The sequence below is a fragment of the Musca domestica genome, unplaced genomic scaffold (assembly GCF_030504385.1).
Source record: "Musca domestica strain aabys unplaced genomic scaffold, Musca_domestica.polishedcontigs.V.1.1 1, whole genome shotgun sequence".
Lineage (NCBI taxonomy): Eukaryota > Metazoa > Arthropoda > Insecta > Diptera > Muscidae > Musca > Musca domestica.
Window position 1 is genome coordinate 51,118,952 of NW_026712114.1, and position 19,427 is coordinate 51,138,378.

The 19,427-nt window shown below is 36.8% G+C and overlaps 1 protein-coding gene across 1 annotated transcript in view; it reads left to right on the plus strand.

The window, feature by feature from the left end:
• Positions 1–893: 893 nt before the first annotated feature.
• The window catches only part of LOC101898538 (mothers against decapentaplegic homolog 6), a 99,826-nt gene continuing 81,292 nt past the window's right edge, over positions 894–19,427 (plus strand). The window contains exon 1 of the mRNA XM_005181972.4: positions 894–3,336. The gene's annotated coding sequence lies outside the window, so the exon portion shown is untranslated. The remainder of the gene's footprint in view (positions 3,337–19,427) is intronic.

Genomic DNA, 19,427 nt, shown 5'->3' on the forward strand with positions numbered 1-19,427 from the left:
AACAAATGTAAACTTATTCTAAAATTGGATGATATTTCCGAATTTTTTTGCTTTCATTCAATAAAATTAATTTTTTTTTAAATTATGACCTTTGACTTTGTTGCAGTTTTTTGTATCTCATCCTGTATACTATACTATAATTTATGGTAGGATGAGAAATGAGTGATATATTCGCACTCCTATTTAATAGGCATGTCGATCTATAGGCTCTATGTACCTCTCTCTCTCTAAATCATGAAGGTAGTATTTAATTTCTGTTGGTAGGAAATTCGGATTTGCAATGGAATGTAACGTATTTCTAATTTAACTCTCGAAGTACAATGAAATTTTTCGAATTACCAATAAAGTTACTCAAATTACATCTGAAGATTATGTCTATGTTCTCCATTTTCCCGTTGGGGAATTGTTTATTTCGGGCCATCAATAAATGTAGAGGCTCTATATATCTGTTCCACGCTATTTTGTTTTTCAGGACGTATTATATCGTTAATTACTCGAATTGACAAATTGAGGCCCTTTCATTAGGAATCATGTCAAAATCATGTGTTTCCAATTGGAACAGCTGATTTCCGATGAGAATACATTTACATTACTGTTTACATAGCCTGTAATGTGGCAACTCTTTAATGTTATAATGTTGACGGTACATGTATGAGTGCGTTAAATATTTTCTTATGCTCTCTTTCTCATAGATACATTTTGTTCTTGTTTTCCTAACATTTCCATGTGTCACACACACAGATACTTTGGTGTCAAAGTGTGGGTGCCTGAGAGCAGCAAAATGATTGAGCGAGAGAGAGAGAGAGAGAGCAAGAGCGTAGAAAATTTACGACAACATTGCGCTGTCGGCAAATGAAAAATTTCTTTACTTGACCCGTTCAAGTTTAGTTGCTGTTTGAAACTAGTCCGCACAACGTGTTCGGCGCGAATAATGACTAAAAAAGAAACAAAAATAGATATAAAAAATCATTTTGTTTTTTTTGTTAATTTAGAATTTATGTAAAAAAGTAGTTGTTTTTTCGTCTTCGCTAGAAAAAGAATACAAGAAACAAAACAACTAATAACAAGAATAATTTGCTGCCATATAACAAACAACAAGAAGCAAGAAATTGAAAAAAAAAGAAATAAAACGAACGGTAATAGTGTGTGTGAATATACAACTATTGCTGGTTATTAAAAGCAAATAATAAAAAAAAAAACAAATAAAATAATGAAAAATTTAAATGATTTTTGTGTAACATGATAATGTGTAAAATTTTATAATAAATCGAAAAAAGAGAAAGAAGGAAATTAAAAAAAAACACAAATACATATTGCCTTCGAGATTAGTGCAAAGTGAAAAACCAAATAGAATTCCTTATTCTCCTCCACACCAATGGAATTATAACAGAGGAATAAATTGTAAAACATACAAATTTCTGTGAAACTATTTTTACTGCCGGATTTAACTCGACACTTTGGTTTTTTAAAACAAGAAGAACAAGAAGAGGTCTCAGCTCCCCATTAATAGAAACAAAAACAGACAAACAAGACAATATTTTTTGCGAGCTCTCTGAATGAGCAAAAAAAGAAACGACAAGAGAGAGTTCAAACCAAGAGATATTGTATCTCATCCTACTACCTTTTGTGAATATTTTCGGTTTTCCCCCCACCGCTTGTGAGCAACACCCATCAGTGAGAGTGTGGTGTTTTTTTTTGCTATTGTATTTTATACTCAGTGTGGTCTTTGGGCATCTCTGGCAATCTGTTTTGTTGGCTTTTTATTTGTTTCTTATCGCCATTTAAGCTACGTGCCGTACCGTAACGTATTGGACGCCACCACCGCCACCATCTGTCTCCGTGCCCGGCTCCCTGACTCGTTACTAACGTCAGCAGGCCATTGTCGTCTCCATCATTGGCGGCGTATGTTGGTCGGCTCCTTCGTTGTGTCATATGAAACGTTCAATTATCATAGAATTGAAAACAATAACAACAAGAAGAAGAAGAAGAAGCAGGAAGACGGGGAACTGAAAACAACTTGCCAATATTCTTTTCTTTTCTTCATTTATTTAAATTTTGTTGATTTTTCGGTTTTTGCTGCTGCTACCAGAGCACAAATTGCAAATAAAACCAATAAAGAAGAAGAATAACAGCAAAGAACAGTGGCCACACAAATAGCCAAAAAAGAAGAACTGAAAAAACTACAAAAAAATTCAAGAAATCACAGTGAGCAACAAAAAACATATCGTAAACAAAACCAATCAAACAAACATTAGCAATTCCTGGCACATATCACATTAACAACAACAGCAACAACAATAATAACAGTTTTTGTTTGCATTCTAGACCTGTAAGAGAACAGACAAACGGCCTTATAAAAAAAAACATCATAACAAACCATAATCAACAGCAAAAAAGGAAAGGAAACCGGTGAAAATCACAAAGTACTGACACCCCTTTTGAATACCTACAAAAGAAAAACAACACACACACACAGGCAAACAAGCAAGTGCTAACATATGGGCTCTCCCCCCAATTGGATTCTTATTTGCTCACATATCAACTCTCCATAAGCCAGCACGAGGAGAGCAATTTGGCTTGCCCACATAAATGCTGCCAATCATTCAAACCACATTAACAGAGAGACTAGTGGCCCCATATTTCTGAGAGCACAACACACGGAGATAAGGAGAGCACCACAAATTACTGTGAGAGCAAGAGCTCTAATACATTTGTGGGAGATTAATACGCTAATTGTGTGAGTGAGTGGGGATTGCTGGCAGTGTGTTTTAATTCATTTTATTTAATTCGAGTAGAACCATAGAACACACGTTTTTCTTTGGTTTCTAAAAAAAAAAAAACAAAATCAACACAAATTCAAAACACGTAATATTTCAACGTAAATACATATCTACATACATGGTGTTGATATTTGCTGTGTATCAATATTCTAAATAAGAAAAAAAAACCACACACACAAAATAAATATCATTTAAAATACCCCAAGAAAACCTAAAGAGTTTGTTCGCGAAAAAAAAGAAAATTTAAACGAAACAACTTATTTATTAAGAAAATAAAAACAAAATATAATGTAAATTTTAAATAATTATTAAACATAACAACAACATATACATATCCCCCCAAACATATCAATCAATTAAAACGAAGAAAAAAAAACAAAGAACAACATAATCACATTACACGTTCTTAGAACAGAAAAAAAAATACATATTTAAGAATATTAAATAATTGAAAAAAATATATATATTAAATAAGTGAGTGAAAATTAAAAGAAATATACACATAACGGAAAAATAACATTTGGAAAAAGAGAGAAAAAAAAAAAAACAAAATCCAGTAAGTTGAATTCAATATCGTATTTAGTGTTTTTATTTTAAACTAAAAAGTATCCAACTTTTTTTTCAAATGATCTTATTGAAAAATATAACTTTAAATGCTTTTAGGGGTTTTTCAGATAATCATTATCCAATAAATTAACTCTATATAACGGGTGTTTATGCGTTTTTTTTTAATAGGAATTATTCTGTTGTCTGACAGCTGTTTTGACAGTTTAAAGTGACGTCTCTACTCAGTATTGTATGGCAAATCAAATGTTCTTGACCATTCCATAATTTGGCATGTGTTTTATTTAAATTTCAAATTAGCAAGCACTTAGAAAAACACCCTTAAAACTTTTTTTGGTTAGTATAAGTATAGGGAATTGCATAGTGAAAATATTGACACCAATAGTGATATTTTCTATCTAGTTAACGATGTTATAGCTAACAGCAATTTTTCAAATAATTATAGTCGCGGTAATTAACGAAATTTATTAGTACGATAGGTATGAAGATAAAATAGCTACTAAGTAGTGAAATAACTGACTGGCTCAGAATCAACGGAAATTCGTACTAAAATGTCCTTAAAATTGAATAAATTAAATTTGTACAAATGTGGAATGATCTAAAATTCTGAAATTGTGAATGGGAATCATTGATGGAGTACAGGATAGACGTGCCAAAGGGTTTTTGGACATCCAAACTTTAAGGTTACAAAAAGTTCTAAAATGTTACTAAACTTCTAAAATGGTCAGAAAGTGGTTTTGGAAATGTGTACTAAGTGTAGGAACTAAAATTGGAACAGTGTGGTTTAGGGTGAACGGATGAAGTTGGAATATAGTATTGGTGTCCCCGATGGTTTGTGATACAAGGGTGGTTTTGGAAACGTGTACTACAAGCGCATGAAAAGTACTAAATAGTACTATTTTCGGTACAATTTGGTATTAGGTGAACAGATATTGCTTAAAATCTGAAACTTAGTATTCGGATCCCTGTTTATGTAAAGCCTGGACATGTGGTTTCAGAAATGAGAACTATATTTATACGAAAAGTACTAAATGGTACTAAATTTGGTATTGGGTGAAGGGATAGAGCTGGAATCCCGAATTTGATATTGAAATGACTGTTGGTAATTGGCAGTGATTTTGTAAAAGAGTACAGGGTGAGATAAAAAAAACTGCAACAAAGTCAAACGCCATAATTTTTACATTTTTTTTTTATTTTATTGAACATTTTGGAATTTCAATGCTCATTTTTCAATGTTTGCGAATAGAATATTGCGATAATTTGAGCTCACGAGCCATTTTTTGGCAACTGTGACGCGGTCGCTTCTTCATATTCAGTACATATATACCTTATCAGCATAAAATTTCGATTTAACGATGTCCGTCTGTCTGTTGAAATCACGATACAGCCCAAAATTTAGCAGAGCAATTTGTATGTGTCTAGGATGGTTGGTATTGAAAATGAGATATATCGGTCCACGTTTTAGTATAGTCCACATATAACGGTACCTCCCGATATTCGGTATTTTGATGATTTATGCCACATTTTTTCACGGATTTGTCTAAAAATTGGTATTTGTAGGTCATAACGGGTCCCAGTTCGTGTGGCAAAACATTGCATGTATAGGTCCCCTCTTTGATATAGCCCCCATATAAAGGTAACTCCCGATATTCGGTATTTTGATTATTTTTGCCAAATTTTTTCACAGATTTGTCTATAAATTGGTATTTGTTGGTTATAATGGGTTCCAGCTCCGGTGGCGAAACATTGCATGTAAGGGCCCACGTTTTGGTATAGCCCCTATATAACGGTACCTCCCGATAATCGGTATTTTGATGGTTTTTGCACATTTTTTCACTGATTTGTCTAAATATTGGTATTTGTAGGTCATAATGGGTCCCAGTTCGTGTGGCAAATCATTGTAATTATAAGTCCACGTTTAGGTATAGTCCCCATATAACAGTAACTCCCGATATTCGGTAATTTGATAATTGTTGCCACATTTTTTCACGGATTTGTCTGAAAATTGGTATTTTTAAGTCATAATGGGTTCTAGCTCCTTTGGCGAAACATTGCATGTATAGGTCTACGATTTGGTATAGCCCTCATATAACGGTACCTCCCGATATTCGGCATTTTTATGGTTTTTGCCACATTTCTTCGCGGATTTGTCTAGAAATTGGTATTTGTTGGTCTTTTGGCGAAACACTGTATGTATAGGCCCACGTTTTTGTATAACCCCATATAGCCGTATTTCCCGATATTCTTTATTTTGATGATTTTTGGTACATTTTCCCATGAATATGTCGAAAAATTGGTATAGGTAGGTCATAATGGGCTCTAATGTTTCCTTTACACTAAGGTGGAGGGTATATAAAGTTTGGCCCGGCCGAACTTAATGTTTTTTTCTTGTTTTTTTTAGACACAAGTGTTTTGGGAGGCGATTTTCCAACATGGAGTAAACATTCTTAAAAATAATTATAATTCACTATACATGAAGGTTGATAACTGGGCTGGAATAATTTGAAAAGTTTCTCAGGTATTATTCCTATTTTTTGCTGAAGAAATCAAAATCTAAACGACAAACTCTTACTTTTTTGGGATGTATTAAGTTTACAAGAAACCTCAACAATAACAATAAATCTCAATTATTGTTTAAACATTCCATTATTTGTTTAATTTTTATTACAATTTAAATCAAAAATTCTGTTTATTATTATGCATCCAATAATCAAATGATGTGTTTATTTCGAAAGAAAAGTCCTATATTTAGGTATGTATATTTCGTACGGCCAATATACATACAAACGTCGTATATACCATGTATGTGGATGTATACTATTTCCCAATGAATAAACGTGTTCTATATCATTTCTAATTTATATTTTGTTTTCAAATATTTTTTTGCATTATAACAAAAATATTTTGGTCTAATAAAATATATTTTCTTATAACATTGTATACAAAATGGCATACACACAGCTATACAAACGTACCTACATACATATGTAGGTACATCGTAAGAGCTAACATATGACAAGATGTGATGAAAACAAAAATGAAAAAAAAAAAAAAAAAAAACAATATTTATAGAAGCCATAAATCCCATCCAAATATATTTTATGAAAGCCACAAATTGTTTAGCTAGGAAAGAAAAAAAGATGAATGAACTGCCGCTATAAACTGAGAGGAAGACAAAAAAAAAAAAAAAAAATACAACGAACAAAAACAATTTAACAATGATTAACAAAAATACAAAATATTTTGGTTATAAAACAATTTTCTGTTTCTAATTAAACATTTTGTAAAACACACAGCGTCAATATAAAATGGGTTATAAAATTAAGTAGGGGGTAATAAAATTAATGTAGCCGAATGCCACAAATGATCATAACTCAAATACAGATATAAATCTCAATGGATTTGAAGAATTGTGGACACAATAAACGTCAGTTCATTCATTTTTGAGGGACACGGAGCACCTAAGACAAAATTTAGTTTTTTAATTACAAAATTAAAAAAAAAAAAATACATTTTGTGGTGCCAAAAAACACAATATTTTTACTATAATATTTAGACATAACTTGTTTTTGTTTTTTGTTTTTGCATGTATGTATCCAAATTTTCTGTTCAAAACTATTTCTCTCGTCTCCATATGTAAACCCTAAAAATCAACAGTGACCTCAATATCAAATTTTGGGACTTCAGCTCTATACCTTCACCCATTAAAAAATTTAGTACAATTTAGTACGCATATTCAAAACATAAACACCTCTCCATCCTAGACACCAACAGTGACCAATTTAATACTTTTCGAACAATTATAAGACGCATTTTCAAAACCAATTCTATGTCTCAATCCCAGTTACCAACAGAGGTCTCAATATCAAATTTCGGGATTCCAGCTCTATACATTCACTCAATACCAAATTTAATAACATTCAATACTTTTCTTATCTCAATATCGTTTCCTATTTCAAATTTCAATTTATTTCCATTTAGTACTTTTCGTTCAATTATAGCGCAAATTTCCAAAACCACCTCCATATCTCCTTCCCAGATACGAACAGAGACCTCAACATCAAATTTTAGGATTCCAACCCTATTCCTTCACCCAATACCAAATATTGTAACATTAAGTACAAATATAGTAAAGGGTTGCCCATATTCGACGGACCTTTGGGCTCATTCCAATCGACGAGACTTGTCCGCAGGCAACATTCTTTGCGTCAATTGAATTTTGTACGGGAACAATAGCAAATCAATGCGAATAATCCGTTGTAAAGTGGACCGAGCCATGCCCAACTGCTGAGAACGGCGTTTTTGGGATGTTCTTGGGGACCTCTCAACACTGGCTCGTACGGCAGCGATATTCTCGGTCGATCGCCTTGGTCGACTTTTATATGGCCTCTTCGGATTAGAAAAAGCCTTACCAGTCTAAAATTTTTCGTATAAACTCTTAATGGTGCTCTTAGAAGGCGGACTTCTCACATTTTTTAAGGTTTTAAAAGCACGTTGAGTTTTCACAATTGACTTCTTGTAAATTTCAACTATTTCAGAGCGCTCGCGTGGCGTGTATTGGTTCATGGTAAAAATCTGCTTGGATTGACGCTTCAAACGCGGTATGTCATTAAGCGATGTGACATCTCTGTCAAAATTTATGGCGTTGCCAGATGGGTCCGTCGAATATGGGCAACTCTGTACACAACTCAAAAACCTCCACCATATCTTAACCACAGATACCAACGCTGACATATATATCAAATTTCAGGATTTCAGCTTTATTAATTAACCCAATACCAAGTTTTATACTTTTTAGTAATTTTCGTACAGGCTTTTCCAGGTTCTTTGGCTAATTTAAATCCATTACTAGGTAATGGCTTTTCTTGGCTAATTCAAATGCATTACTAGATAGTGGTAATTACCAAATAATGGCAATAAGTTTAGATTTCGTCGAATTGGTCACCTTTGGCACGAATTATGGCCTTCAAACGCCAAATGAAACCGTCACACGCTTCCCCAAATGTTGCTCTGTGGTATTTTGGCCCATTCACGGCGAATCGCTTGCTTGAGGTAATCGACACATTGGTATTTTTTAGTGCCAACCTTGCTTTCCAAAATAATCCAGACACAATAGTCCAACGGATTTGTATCCGGAGATTTTGGTGGCCATTGTGTGCTGGAAATGAAGCGAGGAACCTCATTTTGTAACCATTCTTGGGTGGCGCGTGCTGAGAGCGATGGTGCTGAGTCCTGTTGGAATGTCCAAGGTCTGCAGCCAAAATGTTTGCGTGCCCAAGGCTTTTATACACCCTCCAGAATTTTTTGTCTGGATAATATTCGTAATTTATTCTGATGCCAAGGTCGATAATACAAGCGGAGAGCGACCATCGGCTGTTATGGCGGCCTACACCATTACCATGGCCGGCGCTTGAGTTCTGGTGGCCAACCGAAGTTGCACATTTTTAGCTGACCTCTTTGGCAAATGAACACGATCATTTTGTTTGTTTACAAACCGCCGGACAACGAATGTTTTCTCATCGGAAAAAAACAAATTCAGCAGTTCACCACTTTCAGCCAAGCGAAGCAAATTTTTAGCTCTTTTGAGTCTATTTTCTTTCAGCTGCGGTGTAAGTTCTTGCACTTTTTGGAATTTCAATGGCCTTACCTCGAGCTCATTTTTCAATATTTGCCGAATAGAATATTGCGATATGTTTAGCTCACGAGCCATTTTTGGCCCCTGCGACGTGGGTTTCGATCAAGTCGCTTCTTTACTTCTTGAACCATTTCTGTTTATGTTGCTGTTTTCTTCCGTCCATTTCCTTGACGTCAGGCTACGCTGTGTCGGCAACATCTTTCTATATTCTTAAAAAAATACCCATTACTCTAAATCGTTATACAAGTACTTTTTTTATCGATTTTAGTGGCCATAAAATTACCACTTAGGCGACAAACCCTTGCTAATATAATGGGTTGGAAATCCGATTTGTAATGAGTATTTTTGCTGGGTTTTTGTTTGATTACTGGTGCGGAGATTCGAAGCATAGTCCTTAGATGTGCCTACTCTCTGCCGCTGTTACTCAATACTAGGCATGATAAAAGTAAGCTATTTTGCCCTGGTATTTTTTGTGGGAATAAAAAATAATTTATGGGCTTCGGAGTAATAAATTTATCATTATTTTTGGGCTACTGGCAATCCAGAGGGTATGTTGTTGTCATTAATGCTGAAAGTGGTATATAGCACTACCCGACTTTTTTTTGAGCCTTCTGGAATTTTTTTTTAGATTTTATTTTTGATATAAAATGTCTTTTTAAAAATGATATTTACCAGAAACTAGAGAAACCCCCACCTTATTGCAAAATAATTATCTCACCTTTTGGGCTCCATAATGCACACTCCCTCTCTTTCTCTGATAATGATATGAGTGCACCAAAGTAACTGCATCTGTAAAGGAATTTTACTCTATGCATTCCGTCCGTTGCCACCCTTTGCTCTCATAGTATGAGACCCGTGCTCACTTGTATATGTAAACACTGTGTGTTCGCTCAGAGACAACTAGTATGCCTGCATTTTCAGTTGGATGGATGGATGGATGGATGACTCTTGCAACGATGTGGGGAGTAGTGGAGACCTGTCTGTTGTATTGAAATTCTTGTTCAGTTTCTACACTTGTTAGGCTAGTGCAGCAGCATTAGTGGCGATAGTGGTCGTTGTCGTCGCCGTGGTGGTGGTGGCGTCGACGATTATTATAATGGTAGTGGTTGTTGTTGTTGTATTGGATCATTTGTATATTTTATTTCTCATTCTATATGATTTTACTGTCAGTCTATCACAGTATGGATGAGTATATGTGTGACTTGGGTTTCTGTGTGGGGATGAGTGAGTGAGTGAGTGTGTTTGTATGAGTGAATGTATTTGCTTGAGTTGGTGGCGCCATGCACGACGCCGCTGTTGCCGTTACTACTATTTCTTTTATTACGTCAGTGGCGCCCACTGGCGCCTGATGTTTTAAGCTGGCTGTAGTTGTTGTATTTCGTTTTTTTTTTTTGTTGCTTCTACCTTCAACTGATTTAATTTGTTACTTCGTTTATATGACTCCCTCCTTAGTTAGTTGTTCGCTGTGTTGGCTGGCTGACTGGCTGCCTGCTTTGCTATGTTAGTAACTAAGTGCCAGCTAGCCTGCCTCACTAACTAACTAAACGGACGAGCGACTGACTAAATGAATGAATAGCTTGCTGGCTGCTTGGTTGCTTTTGTTTGGCTAGCTGACTGCTTGACTGACTAACTAGCACCCAGACATTAGACGCTATGAGTGATATGTATGTTGGGTTATTGTTGTCGTTGTTGTTGCTTTTTTTTTTGACTACACGCAAAGCCAAAAAGCAAAAAAACAACAAAATACATTTGATTGTTATTCACGAAAACAACGTTCCATTAGCAGCGTCTATCAGACGCCGCTAACGAGACATCTTCTATGGTTCAATACCCACCAAAAAATAATACAAACGACAAAAAAAAATAACAATATTTTTTCTGGCGTACCAAAAAAAAAAGGTGTGATAACAAAATCTAATTTTTCTAATGACACAAAACACAAAACTTATTTTGGAAGGGGTAAAGTTTGGCATGACGCGACATTATTCATAAATAGCTTAGCTAATGGAGGTTGGTAGTTTCCTTTTTTTTTTTTTTTTTTGAAAAAAGGAAATCCTATGACATAAACATTTTAGGGTAAGGGTGCCAAGCATGGGACGGGGGATATTCCAAAGATAAAGAAGGGAAGGATAGTGTCAATTCAATAAGAAAAAAAGAGGGGGAAAGAGATTCATTTTTAGAAAAAGAGGACTTAATAGCGATCTATAAAACAGAACAAGGCAAATGGCAGGCGGCTCGTCAGACTTAATTGAGCGTATTACTCACAATATCAACCATTGAAGAACAAAATAATGGTTGTTCTTGGAAATATGTCCTTATTAAAATACCAGCAAGTGCTCGATGCTTTGTCAGCGAAAGGTCAACCATAAAATTTAAGATTCATTCCCACAGTTCGTGTTAGACCTCCATAGTACTTAACATGCACAATTTGTTCAGTTTGACAAACATTTTTTTTAATCAAAACTTAATACATCGTATTAAATTATTAATACATCGTACTATTATTAAAGTTTTTCCTTTTTCGTAAAGAATAATAGGAAAATGTTTACCTTTTACGCCAAAAAGTCTTCTAAATATTTCAATTTAAAGTTTACCGCGGGGGATATTAGTAGAACCATTGCCCAATGGAGCCTCATCCAAATTTTCTGTTCAAAACTTGTATTTCAACATCTTCATATGTAAACCCTAGAAACCAACAGTGACCTCAATATCAAATTTCGGGAATTCAGCTCTATTCCTTTACCCTATGCGAAATTTGGTAACATACAGGGTGAGATGGAAAAACTGCAACAAAGTCAAACGCCATAATTTTTACATTTCTTTTTTTCAATTTTATTGAATGAAAGCAGTCTGATATAGCATCAAATTTTAGAATAAGTTTAGTTTTGTTCGAATTGGTCACCTTTGGCAGGAATTATGGCCTTCAAATGGCCAATGAAAACGTCACACGCTGCCCGGATGTTGCTCTGCGGTATTTTGTCCCATTCCCGGCGAAGCGCTTGCTTGAGGTGATCAACACTTTTGTAAATTTTAGTGCCAACCTTGCTTTCCAAAATACTCGAGATACAATAGCCCAACGTATTGGTATCCGGATATTTTTGTGGTCATTGTGTGTTGGAAATGAAGTGAAGAACCTCATTTTGTAACCATTCTTGGGTGGCGCATGCTGAGTGCCATGGTGCTGAGTCCTGTTGTAATGTCCAAGGTCTGCGGTCAAAATGTTTGCGTGCCCAAGGCTTTAATACACCCTCCAGAATATTTTCGCTATAATATTCGGCATTTATTCTGATGCCAAGGTCAATAATACGAGCGGAGAACGACCATCGGCTGTTATGGCGGCCCACACCATCACCATGGCCGGCGCTTGAGCTCTGGTGGCCAATTGAAGCTGCACATTTTCAGCTGACCTCTTTGGCAAGTAAACACGATCATTTTGTTTGTTTACAACGAATGTTTTCTCGTCGGAGAAAGCCAAATTCGGCAGTTTCCATAAATGCTGCGGTATTTCATGAATGTAATGTCCAATTTTCTTTTCAGAATTAAAAAAATCTAAAGGTTTTAATTCGCACGATTTAGGCGGCCAATTCTGGTCTCCAAAACTCGAAATTACACGACCGGAAAATGGCTGGTGCAACAATTGAATTGTTTCTCTGGCTGCATGACATGTGGCGCCGTCTTGCTGAAACCACATGCCCTCCACATTGATTTCTTCAATTCTAGGCAGGGAAAAACTGGTTATCATTTCCCGATACCGATTCACCATTGTGTTCTAGTTGGGAACTCCTTTATTTATGGATAGATCATATGAAATATTTTCTATGCCTTAAACTTTCTAACTTTCTTTAAGCGGTCTCTGCTTGTTTGTTACTTCCTCATCATCATCATCATCCATCGTATTAGCCATAAGCCTTTCTCATCGTACTACAACTCCTGCTTCACTTTTTTGTCACAGCAGTGATTGACTGCAGAATATCACAACTCTCTGGCTTTGCGATAACCGATGATGGCAACAGCATGACATCAGGTAGAATAGCCAGTTAATAATACAAAAACAAAGATAACAACATAAAGAATTAAATTTCTTGTCGTCGATTTTATCCTTCCTGCAGGTGATCAGTGTGTGTGCGTGTTTGTGTTTCAAGATCCGTGGTTGGTTAAACTGGCAGACTGGCTGTTTGTTTGTTTGGCTAACTTCTAGACGGCCTTTTTGGCAGACAGTTTTAATGGTTTGTTGACGAGTTAACTGACTGCCAGACATTAATATTAATGATAACTCAAAGAAGAAGAAGAAGAAAAAAAAAACACACGACGACATAAAACACATTTCGGCGAGGAAATGTAGGGAGAAAGGATAGAGGAAACAATTACAACAGCTACAAATAAGTAATAATCGAATGTATTAGGGTGGAAACTCTAAATGCAAATGATACGAAATAACGGAAGGACCGTTGTATAGGGGCTATACGAAGACGTGGACCTGTACAGACAATTTTCTGTCATAGGCTGTAGTATTCAGTGCGAACTTCAAACACCAAATTTGAAACAATTCCGGTGAATAATGTCGCTAAAATCATCAAAATACCGAATATCGGGAGGTTACGTTTAATGGGGGATATACGAAGACGTGGACCTGCACAGACAATTTCCTGTCATAGGCTGTAGTATCCATTACGAACTTCAAATACCAAATTTGAAACAATTCCAGTGAATTATTTCGCTAAAATCATCAAAATACCGAATATCGGGAGGTTACATTGTATAAGGGCCATACGAAGACGTGGACCTGCACGGACAATTTTCTGTGTAAGGCTGTAGTATCTATTGCGAACTTCAAATGCCAAATTTTAAACAATTCCGGTGAATAATGTCGCTAAAATCATCTAAATACCGAATAGCGGGAGGTGCCGTTAAATGGGGCATATACGAATACGTGGACCTGCACAGACAATTTTTTGTCTTAGGCTGAAGTATCCGTTACGAAATTCAAACACCAAATTTGAAACAATTTTCGTGAATAATGTCGCTAAAATCATCAAAATACCGAATATCGGGAGGTTACGTTATATGGGGGATATACGAAGACGTGGGCCTGCACCGACAATTTCCTATCATAGGTTGAAGTATCCATTACGAACTTCAAATACCAAATTTGAATAACTTTCGGTGAATAATGTCGCTAAAATAATCAAAATACCGAATATCGGGAGGTTACGTTATATGGGGGCTATACGAAGACGTGGACTTGCTCCGACAATTTTCTGTCTTAGGCTGTAGTATCCATTACGAACTCCGAATACTAAATTTGAAACAATTCCGGTGAATAATGTCGCTAAGATCATCAAAATACCGAATATCGGGAGGTACCGTTATATGGGGGCTATACGAAGACGTGGGCCTGCACAGACAATTTTCTGTCATAGGCTGAAGTATCCATTACGAACTTTAAATACTAAATTTGAAACAATTCCGGTGAATAATGTCGCTAAGATTATCAAAATATCGAATATCGGGAGGTTAAGTTATATGGGGCCTATACGAAGACGTGGACTTGCTCAGACAATTTTCTGTCATAGGATGAAGTATCCATTACGAATTTTGAATACTAAATTTGAAACAATTCCGGTGAATATTGTTGCTAAGATCAACAAAATACCGAATATCGGGAGGTACCGTTATATGGGGACTATACGAAGACGTGGACAATTTTCTGTCTTAGGCTGTAGTATCTATTGCGAACTTCAAATGCCAAATTTTAAACAATTCCGGTCGCTAAAATCATTAAAATACCGAATATTGGAAGGTTACGTTATATGGAGGCTATACGAAGACGTGGACCTGCACCGACAATTTTCTGTCATAGGCTGAAGTATCCATTACGAACTTCGAATACTAAATTTGAAACAATTCCGGTGAATAATGTCGCTAAAATCATCAAAATACCGAATATCGGGAGGTACTGTTGTATGGATGCTATACGAAGACCTGGACCTGCACCGACAATTTTCTGTCTTAGGCTGTAGCATCTATTGCGAACTTCGGATACCAAATTTGAAATATTTGCCGTGATGTAATGTAATGTAGCTTAACTCACGAAAATACCGAAAATAGGGAGGTACCATTATATAGGGGCTATACCAAAACTGGGACCTATATGGCCCATTTTCAATACCAAAAGTCCTGCAGACATAATATACATTTGAGTAAAGTGTTATCAACCTACTTCATTTCGTTCGGAAGTTAGAGTGATTTCCAAAGACGGAGAGACGGTCGGACATCGCTAAATCGACATAGAGTTTCATGCTGATCAAGAAAATATATACTTTGTGGAGTGGAGGAGGTGCGAATGACAAACTTAATATACCCTCCATACTGTGGAGGGTATAAAAAAGTCCATAATGACTCAGTCCTTTCTGTCAGTTTGATCAGTTGTTACTGGGTTTTTTCTTACCTCAAAAGAGAACAGAGGTGCACCACCACCCTAACAAATGTATGAGCTAAAAAATACCTTCGACTAGACAAATCGACATATGAAATGTTGGGTTGGTATGTAGTCAGCTAAATGCATAGATAGGGGTTCTGCATACATATATGAGACAACCAACATCGCCGTTGTCGCTGACGCTGTCGTCATCATCATCGTTATTCTTACCAACAACGAAGACGACAGACCCGGCCAGACGACCGGCTGGCATGTGAAGATACCAAGAAGACATTAATACAAAAACAACAACAACAACAGCAACATTGACAAGTTGATGGTGCTCGAATTGATGAAGGCAATTTAACAAACAACTTGTCTTCTAAAGACTCATTTACAATTCTCGTGTACGAGCATGCATTTCTTTGGGATTGAATTGCATTATGAGTTCGAATGTGTGCCTTCCGTTCATCCACCACCCGCTTTCAAAACCCAAATGTCCATCTCTGGCTCCAGGCAATGTAAGTGGTAATAGCGGGCAGACAGACAGACACCCTTGACTCACAGTAACGGTAGTAGTCATGGCTCGTTCGATACTATTTCTAGTTTTGATGGCCGTCCATTTGATTAGAGGGCAAAGTAGTTACCGGGTTTTTTTTATTGTTGTCACCTCACAACATCGCCGAAGAATGAACTATTGTCGCAAAATAACAAAACTATTTCAACCATGACATCAAGTCAGTCGGCGCGTAACATATTGTTGTTTTAGTTTTTTTTTTTTTCAGTTCTTATTTGATAAAATAGTTTGTTGGCGCCACTCGATTGCCGCGCCACTCACGCTAGCCCAAAGTGCCTAGACACATTCATACGTACATATTCATATGTATGTGAAAGTAAAACTAGTAGCTAGTAATGAATATATTTTTTTTGGGTGACATATTTTCATATTTAGAAAATGTTTCAAATCTTTCATTTTGAAGTTTATCGAGGAGGATATTAGTAAACCATTGCAAAATGGGCCTACATCCAATATTTCTGACCATACCTATTCCAATGTCTCTATCTATCAGCTATCTAGCTCTTTGCATTGGAAGTTCTGTGGTGCCGAAACTTGACAATGACGTATATGGCTACTCCAATTCCAATGCAAAGAGCTAGATAGCTGATGGTATGATGGTGAATGGCCGTCGATTTCATTAATTGTGGAAGGCGTCCGATTTCAATAGTTTTTAGCTGTTGGTGTAAGGTGACGAGTTCAGCAGCATGTGTTTCATAGGTGCTGTTTAATGTTTTGTTGAGCAAGACAAGCTTACTGCTTGAGATTATGGAATCCAGTGGCTTAAGTCTCAGATATGATGTGTGCACTGTTGTTTTGTTTTCGTAGTGACCGTATATTGTAAATGTGTTGTCTTTGAAAATGCAGCCTGGCCCAATTTCTAAAGTTCCAGCTCCTTGCACCTCCAGGTGTGTCATTTTTGTACCACAAACAAAGGACAATTCTGTTAAATTGCCTAGAGTAAACATCCATTTATTCTTTTGTTCCATTTGTCTCCAAGTTTGGTGGTGCATGGTTGATTGCAAGTCGCACGCTTCTGACGATTTGTTCAATAAGAAAATCACCTCGCATAAATGTGATCGATCGCCTTTGCTAAATTTCGCTTGGTTGTCGCAAATAAAAACGTCATTTGTGGTATGTATGCAGCTGTTCATTTCTTCTGCGGTTAGCGATATGAACTCATCCCGATGGACGTTAGCTGCCAATAATGTTGATTTCAAAGCTATTGAAATAAATCGACCGGATCGTAGCATAGGTACGGGGATCATTTTGAATAAATCATACTGCTGGAGATCCACTAATGGAAGGCGAATCTCGAATATGATATGGTTCTTAATAACCCTTCCCTTACTCTTCATTAATTTGAAGAAATCCGAAACATTATCTTCGCGAACGGGTAGAGCACGAGATGGAGGAATGTGAGCCTTGATGGTTTGGAGCTCTTGTAGCAATTGATGTGGCGTAAGTAGCAACGGACTTATCCGACCATGATGAGCATCCGTTAAAACGTCGATTAAGTTATCTTCTATATGTTTCAACCTTGATGAAAGTAGCATGAGCTGTGAAGTGAGAAACATAATTGATTGTGTTGTCTTTACAACATCTTCTTCTTTCTTCACCTTATTTGCCAAAAGGTTCATCTCCACTTGCATGTTGCCGAAGTTCCTTTGGCTCGTATCTTCGTCCTTTCTAATTATGTCAATAATAGATGTCTGATTTTTTAGAAGATCCAACAAATGTTGCTTGTCTTCATTTGCCTTCTCAATTGTCACAGTCATTTGCTCCGCATATTCCGAATCCAAGACACCAAATAACGAGTGTGCGAGGTTCCCGACTATGTTTAGAGCTCCTCTCCTGATGCGCCTGGGGAATATGTTCAGTGTATTTGATTCCAACTGCTTTTGTACTTGAATAAGATTTTCTGAAAGTATCTCACAGCTTCTGTTCTCAACTGCTATCTTACACAACTTCTGAAGGGTTCCTATCCCGGTAGAAAAGCCATCCATATCTGCCCAAAATGGGGAAAGATCATAATAAGTGATCAGTTTCCACTCTGCTGTTACTACTTTTGTGATTCCAATTCCTTCAAAATAGATGCCATATGTTAACGTATTCAACATGTAATGTTCGAGTTCCTTGTCTGGAGTGTTTCTCCATACGATTAGTTGATATTTGCGATCTCTTTTGTCGACTAGCACTTGTCTGTACATCTTTTCAATGTCTGTTGTAAACACAAATCTCGGCAGTCTAAACCGCAACAGCATTCCAAACAGATCTCCTTGAACCCTGGGACCTGAATGCAAAATATCATTGAGTGACCATCCAGATGATGACTTGCAAGACGCATCGAACACAACCCTCAGTTTTGTTGTGCTGCTATTTGGGCGTAGGACACAATGATGCGGGATATAGTAATGATTACCACGCACCTCTCTTGATTGTATTTTCGTCATATGTCCCAGATCCTCATACTCCTTCATAAATTTAGCATACTGCTCGTGAAGACTTGCATCCTTAGATAAGCGACGTTCCAACGCAAAGAATCTTGATGCTGCAATATTCAAGGATTCAGAAATTTTCTCAGGGCCGTCTGCAAACGGTAATCGCACCACAAACCGACCATTCTCATTCACTGTTGTATTTTGGTTGAAGTGATTTTCACACTGTTCCTCTGCTATTGTCAAGTTCTGGTCTTCACAAACATCGTCTTGTTCCCAGAACATCTTTAATAAATCTTCTAAAGCATGTTCATCTTCTCCGAAAACGGCGCATGTCACAGTTTCTGATTCAGCCTGAACTCTTCCACTAGCAATCCATCCTAGTTTTGAGTTCTTCAATATAGGAAGCTCTTTGGACATTCGAAGTTCTTGTGAGAGAATCAGGTTGAAGTAGAACTCTGCTCCAAGTAGTACGTCAATCCTGGTCGTTTGATAAAAATAGGGATCTGCTAGTTTTATGTTTTCTGGAATAGGCCATGATGTGATGTCGATCTCAGTGCTTGGTTGGGGTGGCACTATATTTGGTAACACAAAGGCTTCTAGGCGTGTTCTGAATTTGCTGGTGAGTGACTTAAGCTCCACGTTGACCCTGTGGTTTGCGGTTCTTGATCTACCTCCAACACCTTCGATACAGAGAGATGTTTGAATGGGTTCGATACCCAACCTCTGCACTAGTCGCTCTGACACCAGATTAATTTGTGAACCGGAATCCAGAATCGCCTTAAACTCATAGCTTCTTCCATTATTTGCCTTGATCGCAACACGTGCGGTTGCAAGAAGTACGTATGATTGGGATCTATTCGCCGATGCTACTGTTGGCGGCTGTTGAACCGACAAATCTGCTGACTTGTTCTCTACTTGTGGCCTCGTTGAAAAATGCAAAAGTGTATTGTGTTTTTGTTGACACTTCCTGCACTTCCCACTTGTACACGTTTTTGCCTGATGGTCATCCTTGAAGCAATTTAGACACATCTTG